Source organism: Eumetopias jubatus, unplaced genomic scaffold, assembly GCF_037043125.1.
Source record: "Eumetopias jubatus isolate StellerSeaLion01/CBP00866 unplaced genomic scaffold, mEumJub1_p1.0 scaffold_36, whole genome shotgun sequence".
Taxonomy (NCBI): domain Eukaryota; kingdom Metazoa; phylum Chordata; class Mammalia; order Carnivora; family Otariidae; genus Eumetopias; species Eumetopias jubatus.
This window is the reverse complement of record NW_028274842.1, coordinates 1,011,982-1,021,533: the sequence shown is the minus strand read 5'-3', so window position 1 is coordinate 1,021,533 and position 9,552 is coordinate 1,011,982. Positions and strand designations below refer to the sequence as shown.

Sequence of the window (9,552 nt, the reverse complement as noted above, 5' to 3'; positions counted from 1 at the left end):
CAGAGGGAGAGAGAGTCCTAAGCAGACGCCAAGCGTGGACTCAGTGTCATGACCCTGAGATCGTGACCCAGGCTGAAATCGAGAGTTGGACGCTTCACTTACTGAGCCACCCGGGCCCCCCTGGATAAGTGATTTTTAACAGGTTCTATTAGATATCAGAAAACTCAGCCAGCATCTTCTGCTTCTGTCTTCTGAATCTAAGCAACTTAGAAGCCACCACAGTGGAAGTTTTAGGCCCTCTCTTTACTGGGTGACTACAGCCTGTGAGCAGTCATGGGCTTATTTGTAAGGCTGTTCACCTCTTTCCCTCTACCAGTCACCTTACGATTTCTGTATCTTCCTTTAAAGTTAAAACCCCTTTCACCCAGGACACTGAAAGTTACGCCATCAATACTAATAAATAAGTAGTTTAAAATATTGTGAAAACGTTTTATTTAATGTTTCTGTTTTGCTGTCTTCTGGATAAAAGGGAAAAGGCCATGAGATAAGTTATTGATGAAATGAGCTGCTGAAGTGGAGAGGAGGTGTAGTCGGCCGATAACTGTCATAGCGTGAGCGCTGGTAAATGACCGCGCATGCAGTCAGCCGTCCACCAGAGCCGTTCTGGTGCTGAGCTGCATCGATCAGTAGTAGGGTGTCAGCAAAGTTGATGGATGGGGCCAACACGGACAGACAGCAGAAGGGAGCCCTGAAATATAAATATGAGAAAAGTACAAGGAAGGGGAGTCTCCATCTCTGCAGGTGTTCAAATATAAATTGAAATGTGGGTTTCTGTGGTGCAGTTCCAGTTATTTGCAGCATTGACACCGAAAACATCCGACATACACGTTGGACCCCTTCACAGCTACAAATGACCCAGAAGTGATCCAAACACACCGACCACAAAGAGAGGAACTTGGGCCCCCAAGCAGACCTCCTGAGAGCGGGGGCGCTAGGGGCTCTGAACATGGCCATGTGGGCAGTGCCGGGCTCCAGAGACTCCCTTGAGGGGACAGAGGTCGGAATCTGCTCTGATAGCTCCGCTCGGCATGGCACCACCTGACAGAGTCGGGGTCAGCCCCATGCGAGTTGCGGATGTCCCGGTGACTCTTGCGCACGGCCACAAACCTCAGCTTCTTCATGACCCCGGGCCAGCCCAGCAGCTGCAGGTCCCACAGGTACTCTGGGGACAGACCTTGGTGGGCTTGTGGTAGAGAAGATACCTGTTCAGGTGGCTCTCGTCATGCCACAGGGCCTCGATCCCATTGGCCCAGTCGACCACCATCGCCTGGTGACAGGCTGAGGTCAGTCGGGGAACCTCCGGCACCGAACCCCCAGAAAAGCCTCCTGCGTAGTAAAAGTCACCCGGGTCCCTGGGGTGTGCCCCTGGGACCTTGTCCGCGCTCGTAGCTGAAGTCCTAGAAGGTCACCCTGGAGAAACCGGGGTGCAGGGTGCCTAAGAGGAGGGACAGGCTCTCCACGCCCACGTGGTCGCTCAACTTCATGTCCACTACACGGACACCAGGTAGTCCACCTTGCGAAGGAAGAGCGAATGCGAGAAGTTGCTGATCTCCATGCGGTGCATGGGCACATCCTGCCAGCAGGGAGCCCCGGGGACCTGGAACCAGCACTCTCTGGTCCTACGGGAGCAGCACTCGGGCCCAGCAGCCGGCCCGTCGGTGAAGACATAGTAGGTGACCCTGTGTCCCGCCGTGAACTGCTTCTCCGCCGGCTGCAGGAACGGCTCCAGGAAGACCACGTAGCTACAGGGACGGGGGATAGGGCGGGAGGAGAGTCACTGCCAGAGGCTGGTGGCAGGACCCCAGAGCTCGGGGCCGTGCACGTGTTCACCTTCGTCACTGGGACACGCCCCGGGCTGCGTTAAGCCACAGCCACCCTCCTGGCCTGTCCTGAGAGAGTCCACCGGCGGGCCCTCCCTCCCTTCTGCTCCCAGAGATGGGGGCCCTCAGCACCCCATCTTACAAACGGGAGCCCGAGGCTTGGGAGGCTGGAAACCCATGCAGCCACACAGTCAGCATGCTGGAGCCAGGGACACTGCCCCGTGCTGAGCTCCCGGGCAAACCCTGCAGGTGCCCTCCCCTGGCCGCCCCCCTGCGGGTCCCCTCCCCACCTGCCAGGACTGGAGCTCCTTTGGGCACAGCCCTCGTTCCTTTGCCCAACAGACCGGCTAGAAGAAGCAGGGCCAGCCACCTGCCCCTCTTGCTTTGGGTGGGCTGTCGCTGGTCCCCACAGCGGGCTGCACCCCCTGGAGGGTCCCCCCGTGAAGGCTACGGGGCCTCTTGCTGACAAGGTCCTCAATCTACCACTGGTATTCCTAGGGGGGGTCACCTTGAACTCCCCCAGACCGGGAATCAGGTGCAGCCCGGGGACAGGGAAGGGGAAAGAGGACCCGGGGAGTTGAGGGGGGTTGCTAAGACCCCAGCCTTGAATCCAAGGGGGTAAGCTTCTGGATCCAGGTCGACATACGCCCCTCCCTCAGTCCAAAGCCCTCACATAGCTGGTCCCCCTGTGAGGGGTCTACCTGCTCCCCACCGTGGGGACAGCAGCTCCCCCAGCGTCAAGCAAGTGTGGTGAGCCCTCTGAGTCTGGTTTTTTTGAGCAGGCACTGAGGCTACTTCCCTGGGCCTGCCCCACACCTGGCAGCTTAGTCAAGGGCTCACACGGGGAAGGCGGCCACTGCCTTGAAACAGGGGACAGGCACACAACCCGCAGGCCCGGATCAGGTCACCAGGGGAAAGGCCAGGCCCAGTCGTTGTGAGTGTGGTTTCACGGCCCCTTCCCTCAAGGACGCTGCCGGCAAGGGCTCCCTCATGCAAGCCCGGCACCTGCCCTCGCCCCGGGGCTGCGCTCCCGGCCCAGAGGGGGACGCATGAGCACCGCCTGTGCGGGCAGCGTTGGGACAGGGCAACTGGCGCTGGCCGCGGACCCTGGGCCGTGAGGGTCTGGTTGGTGATTTCAGTCCCTGCTCTCCAGGACCTGGAGGACGACTCTGAGGCAACCTGGGCCCTTCCTAGTGCCCCCCGCACATGGGGCTGAAGGCCTCCCTTGCGATGGCCTGGGAAAAGGGTTGCACGGGCCTCAGGCCATCCTGCGGGCCTCGGCGAGCTCTGTGGAGGAAGGAAGCTCTGACTGCCGATGCTGTGGCCAGCCCCGGCTTCCAGAGGCTCCCAGGGGCCAGGCCACTTGCCGGCAGCCATGCCCAGCACGCTCCTGGGTCCGCTGGGGTCCCAGGGCCTCACTGCTCAGCTCCCTCTCAGGGGCCTGGGCTCTGGCACCGAGTGCTGTCTGACCCGAGTGCTGTCTGAGGCTGTGCCCTCCTGAGCCTCATCCTCTAAGAGACACACAGGAGGGGCCAGCCCGACAAGCATCTCCTCGCTACCAATCCAGAGGGCACACGTGACCCCCTTCCACTTCTCTGGTGGGGGGCTCCCCGGAAGCCCCATTGTTGGGGTGCTCTGCCCCTTGACTCAGCAGGATAGCGGCCTGGGGTCAGGGCTGTGTCTGTCCGAGGGGAGTGGCAGCAGGCGGGGGCTGTCACCCACTGTGACGGGCAGCCTCCTGAGAGGGAGCCAGGGGCTGTCCCCTCACCGGGCCCACGAGAGCCCAGTAAGACTGCTGAATGCATGCACTTTCGCATTAATCCCCAGGACGGGGTCCCCCCACTCTGTGCTCAACACACCGACAGTCCCATGGTGACGTTCTGCAGCTAGAACTGCTCGTTCAGGACGTCAGTGTTGCAGGTCCCTTCCCAGATGATGGGGGCCAGGCAAGGGGTGAGGGCAAGGACATCGTTCCTCCGGGAACACAAGAGAACAGCATGGCGATGTGCGAGCTGGGAGGAGGGTGAGCGCACCAAGGGCCCTGGTGCTCACCACCCCCACCTGGAACCTCACCATCCCCCGCCCCATGCCTTCAGGGGCCCACCAGGTGCACCCTCCTTCCAGAAGGACTTCACACTTGCAAGAAACCCAGACTCAAATCTATGCAAATCCCTTCCAGCTCTAAGCAAACCTGGTCCCTGCCAGACCTCAGAGTGGGAGCAGGGATTTCCCAGCAAAGCCAGGGGGCCCTCCCCCGGGAGGGAACAAGCCCCCCTCACACATTCTTTGGTGGGCAAGGGATAGAAAGCAGGAAATGCAAGGCACAGAGAGAGAAAGGGACAGAGAATAATCTGTGGGCTCCAAATCGAGATCTCTGAAACAGGGAGAGGAAAAGAATCTGGCAATCGTGCACCCGCTGAGTTTTCAATCAGCCCGCCCTTCCTTGCCTACCTTAAATTTCCCTAAGTTTGAGAAAGGGAGGGGAAGAGAGGGAAGGGGAGGGGGGGAAATTTCAGTGAATGTATTCCCGGGGGTGTTAGCACCTTGGCTGGGGATAAAGCATCCTGAAAAATCACACAACGTGATGTGAGTTTGCAGGGAGGTGGCTGCGCCTTTATGATCTTGGAGAGATGGGGATAGGAAGGCGGTAGGAGGGCAGGTGTTGGCCAGGCAGGAGGATGCCCGACCGGACCCATTCTGCCCACGCCCTCCAGATTACGTGGGGGAAAGAGTCTGCCACACTTCTCTGCTGGGAAGTAGACCACGGCTCTTGGACCAACGCCGTCCTTCTGTATGCGTCCCACAGCGCGTCTGCCACCAGTCCCCGTGGGCCCTGACGTCCTACACTTCCTCAGGAAGTCTTCCACTTATTTGCCCAACATTTCCAAGCACCCGTGACAGGCCAGGCACGTGCTAGCTGCCGGAGAGAGGCAAACTGGCAAATTCAGTTTCAGAGATCTGATGCCAGGACAGGCTCGCACCAGCGCAGCCGCCCTTCACACGACCGCAGACTCGGGGAAAAGTGTCTGGAGAGAGTGCAAAACAACGGCAGGTCTGACTCACGCCGGGTGGAGCAGGAGGGGTCAGGGAGGGCTTCTCGGAGGAAGGGACATTCGGAAGAGAGCTGAGGCACAGAGGTAGTTAGGGAAGTTGGGTGGGCTTCCGTGGAAGAGGAGACCACTTGTGAAAAACCCCAGAGTGGTGGAAGCGGAGGGAAGGGTGAGGGGGGGGAGAGCACAGGCCGTGGAGGGAGGTTCAGTCCGAGGACAGGGAGCCCCGGGCAGGCTCGGGGGCTGAGCTTGGAGCCCAGGACCCCCAAACGGAGATGCCACGTCGGGGGCTGGAGTTCAGAGGACAGAGAGATGTGGGAGCCGGACACGTGGAGTCACCAGTATGTAGTTGGCGATGCAATTCGCTGGTGCGGTTAGGGCCACCCGAGGAGAACACAGTAGAATGGCATCAGTCAGCTACTACCACGTAAGGACCACCCACAGGATCTCTGTGCTATGAACCGACATGAATGTACTTAGCTTTCCCGTCTGGGCAGCATGGGGTCAGGTGGTGCAGGCCGGCCCTGCTGGGCGGCGGGGGTCTCCGCAGCTTGCGCCCGCCTTGGGGGGTGACTGTCCGTGACTGGTTCGTGCCGGCTCTGCTGCCATTGTCCCCCTCCCACCGAGGGCGGCCACGTCCTGCTCGTCTCACGGCCACGCCGAGGCCACAGCAGGCGAGGCCACAGCAGGCTGGGAGGAAGGGCTCAGCACAGGACTGCATTTCTGCCTCAGCGGCTAAGTGAAGCATGTCAAGGGGCCAAACCCCAAGTGCAGAAGGGCCTGCACAGAGTCTGTCGAGGGTCACAGCCCTGGGCACGTGCAGGAGCCCAGGCTGAACCCAGCTCTGTGTCCTCACACAAGGGCTGCACCCAGGCCTTGCGTGGGGTGTGGGTGGGGTGGGGTGTGAGGGTGTCACTGTATAGATGGGGCATGGGGGGGGTCAGCATTGAACAGCTGGGGGAGGGGCCCTCGCGGGTGGGGCTCTTGTCTGAGGAGGAAGTTGGGTGAGGGGACCCCGGCCATGGTGACCTCACTTCCCTGACAACAGAGCCCATCAGAATTTGGAACCCAGGTAACCAGGAACCCACATTCCAGAGACAGCCCCCGGCCCAGCTCATTACATTGGACATAGTGAAACCAAGATGTTCACGTGCTGTGTTCCCAGATCCGGAGGTTGCCGACGGAAGAAAGCGCGCCCAGCAAATGCTGTCTCAAGATGTCCTTTCAGGGCTCCCCACCGCCTCTGGCCGTTTGGTCGGAAAGACCACAAGGTGACACCAGGAGTCCCAGAGCCGGCCACCCAGCCCCACAGGGTCTAATCCACCTGTGCAGCCCCAGGTCCCCACCCGTGTGTGTGTGTGTGTGTGTGTGTGTGTGTGTGTGTGTGTGTGTGTGTGTGTGTGTGTGAAGAGGGGTCATGTAGGGTGGGCCAACCCCATTCAAGAGCAGGCTGACGAGGGGTCAGACACCCAGTGTGTGTGTGTGTGTGTGTGTGTGTGTGTGTGTGTGTGTGTGTGTGTGTGTGTGTGTGAAGAGGGGTCATGTAGGGTGGGCCAACCCCATTCAAGAGCAGGCTGACGAGGGGTCAGACACCCAGTGGGCAGGTCTTGTTCAAGGTCAAGGGTGGCTGGGTGGGACGGGGTGTGCGCGGATGCGAGCTTCTGCCCTGGGTTTATCCCAATTGCCCTGGAGCGGGGGTCACCGTACCGCGTGCAGGGCTGGGCACGCAGAGATGTGTCTGATCTGGGAGCAGGAGGGGGACAGGGCAGGGGGACAGGGAGGCTGGCTGGGCAGGGCTGTGATGCCTCTGGGCCGGCTACCCGTCCCTGTCTTTGCAGACCACGGATGAAATCGGGAGGAGGCTGGCGGACAGCCGTGATATTTCCGGGACGTGGGGCGTGACCCCACAGGGGTCCCCAGGAGCAGGTGCTGGGGATTGCGGGGGAAGGCCTCCGACACCACCCAGACCACTGTCCCTGGTGGTCATTGACTGGATTGTGCTCCAGGAATGGAGCCCACGGAGACCGAGCTCGAGGCTGAGAAGCCTGGGGTGGGGTGCCTTTGGGTGTGTGGGGACGGGTCGTGGCAGGCCCCACAGGGAGGAGCCCCGAGAGGCTGGTGTGGGGCCAGGAGCAAAGACTGTGTGCAGAGCACCCAGCGGGTGGACTGCAGTCGGGGAGACGTCCCGGGGAGGGCTCCTTCCTGGCTGCGGCTTCTCTGGGAGGCTCTGGGCTGGGCTCTGTCTTGCAAATACCCACGGAGAGCAGGCACGGGGGTGAGCTTTCCTCCTCTCACAGATGTTCCACGACCTAAGGAGCTAGAGCCGGCTCCAACTCCATCAGCAGCTCTACAGGGAGGGGTGGTGCCTGCAGAGACTTCAGCAGGAGCCCAGGAGCCGGCAGTTGACCCGGCACCTGCCCACGGAGAGCCTGACGCTGACCAGGAAGGGCCTGCTCGAGAACCTGTGCCCGGAGAGCCTGCCCCTGTTCCTGCCACTGTTCCTGCCGGAGCCAGGGCCCCTGTGCCTGCCCCGAACTGTGGCCCTGCTCCTTGCCCAGACCCCGCTCCTGCCCTGGATCCTGACCCGTCCCTACCCCTGCCAGTGCCCCTGTCCCTGCCCCTGACCCAGATACTGCCTTGGTTCCTGTATGTGCCATTGCTGCAGACCCTGTCCCTCCCCTTGCACCTGCCCCTACCCCTTCCCCTGCTTGTGCTCCCGTTCTGGCCCCTGACCCAAGTCCTGCCCCTTCCCCTGCCCATGCCTGTGTCCCTGTTTTCGCCTCTGACCCAAATCTTGCCCCCACTCATGTCCCTGCCCCTGCCCGTGCCCCTGCAGCTGCCACTTCCCCAGCACCTGCCTGTGCACCTGTTCTTGCCCCTGCTCCGGATCCTGACCCAGCCCCTGGCCTGGATCCTGCCCCTTCCCCTGCCCCTGGCTCTATTCCTGTTCTTGCCCCTGTCCCGGCTTCTGCCCCTGCACCTGCCCCTTCCCCGACGTGTGCAACTGTTCTTGCCCCTGACCCAGCTCCTGCCCTGGATCCTGCCCCTTCCCCTGCCCCTGCCTGTATTCCTGTTCTTGCCCCTGTCCCGGCTTCTGCCCCTGCAACTGTCCATTGCCCTGCCCCTCCCTGTGCTCCGGTGCTTGCCTCTGACCCAGCTCCTTCCCCTTTCCCTACCCGTTTCCCTGCCCCTGCATGTGCACCCATTCCTGCCCATGACCCGCCTCCTGCCCCTGCACCTGTCCGTTCCTCTACCTGTGTCCCTGTCCGTGCCCCTGCCAGAGCCATTCCCCTTTCCCCTGCCTGGGTCCCTGCTCCTGCCCCTGCCCCTGCCAGAGCCGATGCCCCTTCCCCTGCCTGGGTCCCTGTTCCTGCCCCTGCCCCTGCCAGAGCCGATGCCCCTTCCCCTGCTTTCCAGGGCCGCGGGCCCTTCCCTTGGCCCTGCCTGTGCTCCTGTACTTGCCCATGACCCAGCTCCTACTGTGCATCCGGCCCCTGTCCCTGCTCTTGCATCTGGCCCTGCCCATCCTCCTGTTCCTGCAGGGCTCCCAGAACCACAGCCAGAGCCCACATCCTCGTGGGGAGAGCCGCTTGTACAATTACCCTTATTTCCATCACCCGACCCTGATGCCCCGCCAGATTGTTTCATCCCCTCCCCCTGTGTTCTTTCTCTCTGGTACATATTAACTGTTATATTATCTTTCCTTATCCTCTACGCTGTTTATTATTTATTTTAAATAAAATTAATTGTTTTCTGTTGGACAAGTCTGGAGCATTAATTATATTCCCAATGCTGTGCCACCGCACCACAGAACATTGCTGCACAATATCTGCTTCCGCAAAGGACACCCTGAACCAGAAGGCCTCCCTGCCCATTTCTCCCCGAGCCCAGGCCCTGGCGACCCCTAAGCTGCTTTCTCTCTCTGTTCCTTTCCTGGGTGTTTCCTGTACGTGGAATCACGCAATAGGGGCTTTTGCGTCTGCCCCCCTATTTTCAAAGGGAACTCGTTTCCTTCTGTATTTATTGGACACAGAATTTCCCTTATTCGATATTGAAATGCCTGGGGCTTACAGATCAGACGTAATCAGAGAGGCCACTTTAGGAATTATGGGCACAATCTTGGGGCCGAGACCCCTGTTCCTGCTGGGACACCTCAGCCTGACCCCAGACAGGACAGGGCTGGTTCCTCCTGTGGCCCACACAGAAACCAGGGAAATGCAGAAAGCTGGAAGACACACCCCAAAGGGCAATGCATTGCTCACAACCCCAGGCCAGAGAAAGGTTTCAGCGGACTCTGGTCCAAACCACGCTCCAAGTCACTGGGTTCCACAGGGAGAGACCACACGCATGCAAGTCCAAGTGGGGACAGGCACGGGGGGAGTCAGAGAAGCGGAGCTACCAGGGAAGGACTCTGGCAAAAAAAAAAAACTCTATGGAGGCAGCGCTGGTCACCCTCAGACCGGCAGGTGTCTGGTCTGGGGACCAGCAGCCCTGGGGAGAACGTGAGGAAGCGGAGGTCCCCTGGAGGAAAGGGTGACGGCACCCCTGTCTGGGAGGACAGTGCGCAGCACCCATCCCAGCCTGCAGGTGCACCCATCACCTACTGTGAGCAGCTCAATCCCAGCTTGTGGAGGGAAGACCCGTGTCCATAATCCCCTATTTGCAACAGAATCCATAAAGGG

General features: G+C 60.6%; 1 pseudogene; it reads right to left on the bottom strand.

Moving 5' to 3' along the window:
* Nucleotides 1–489: 489 nt before the first annotated feature.
* LOC148161937 (histo-blood group ABO system transferase 1 pseudogene) lies at nt 490–1,774 on the bottom strand (annotated as a pseudogene).
* Nucleotides 1,775–9,552: the final 7,778 nt, after the last annotated feature.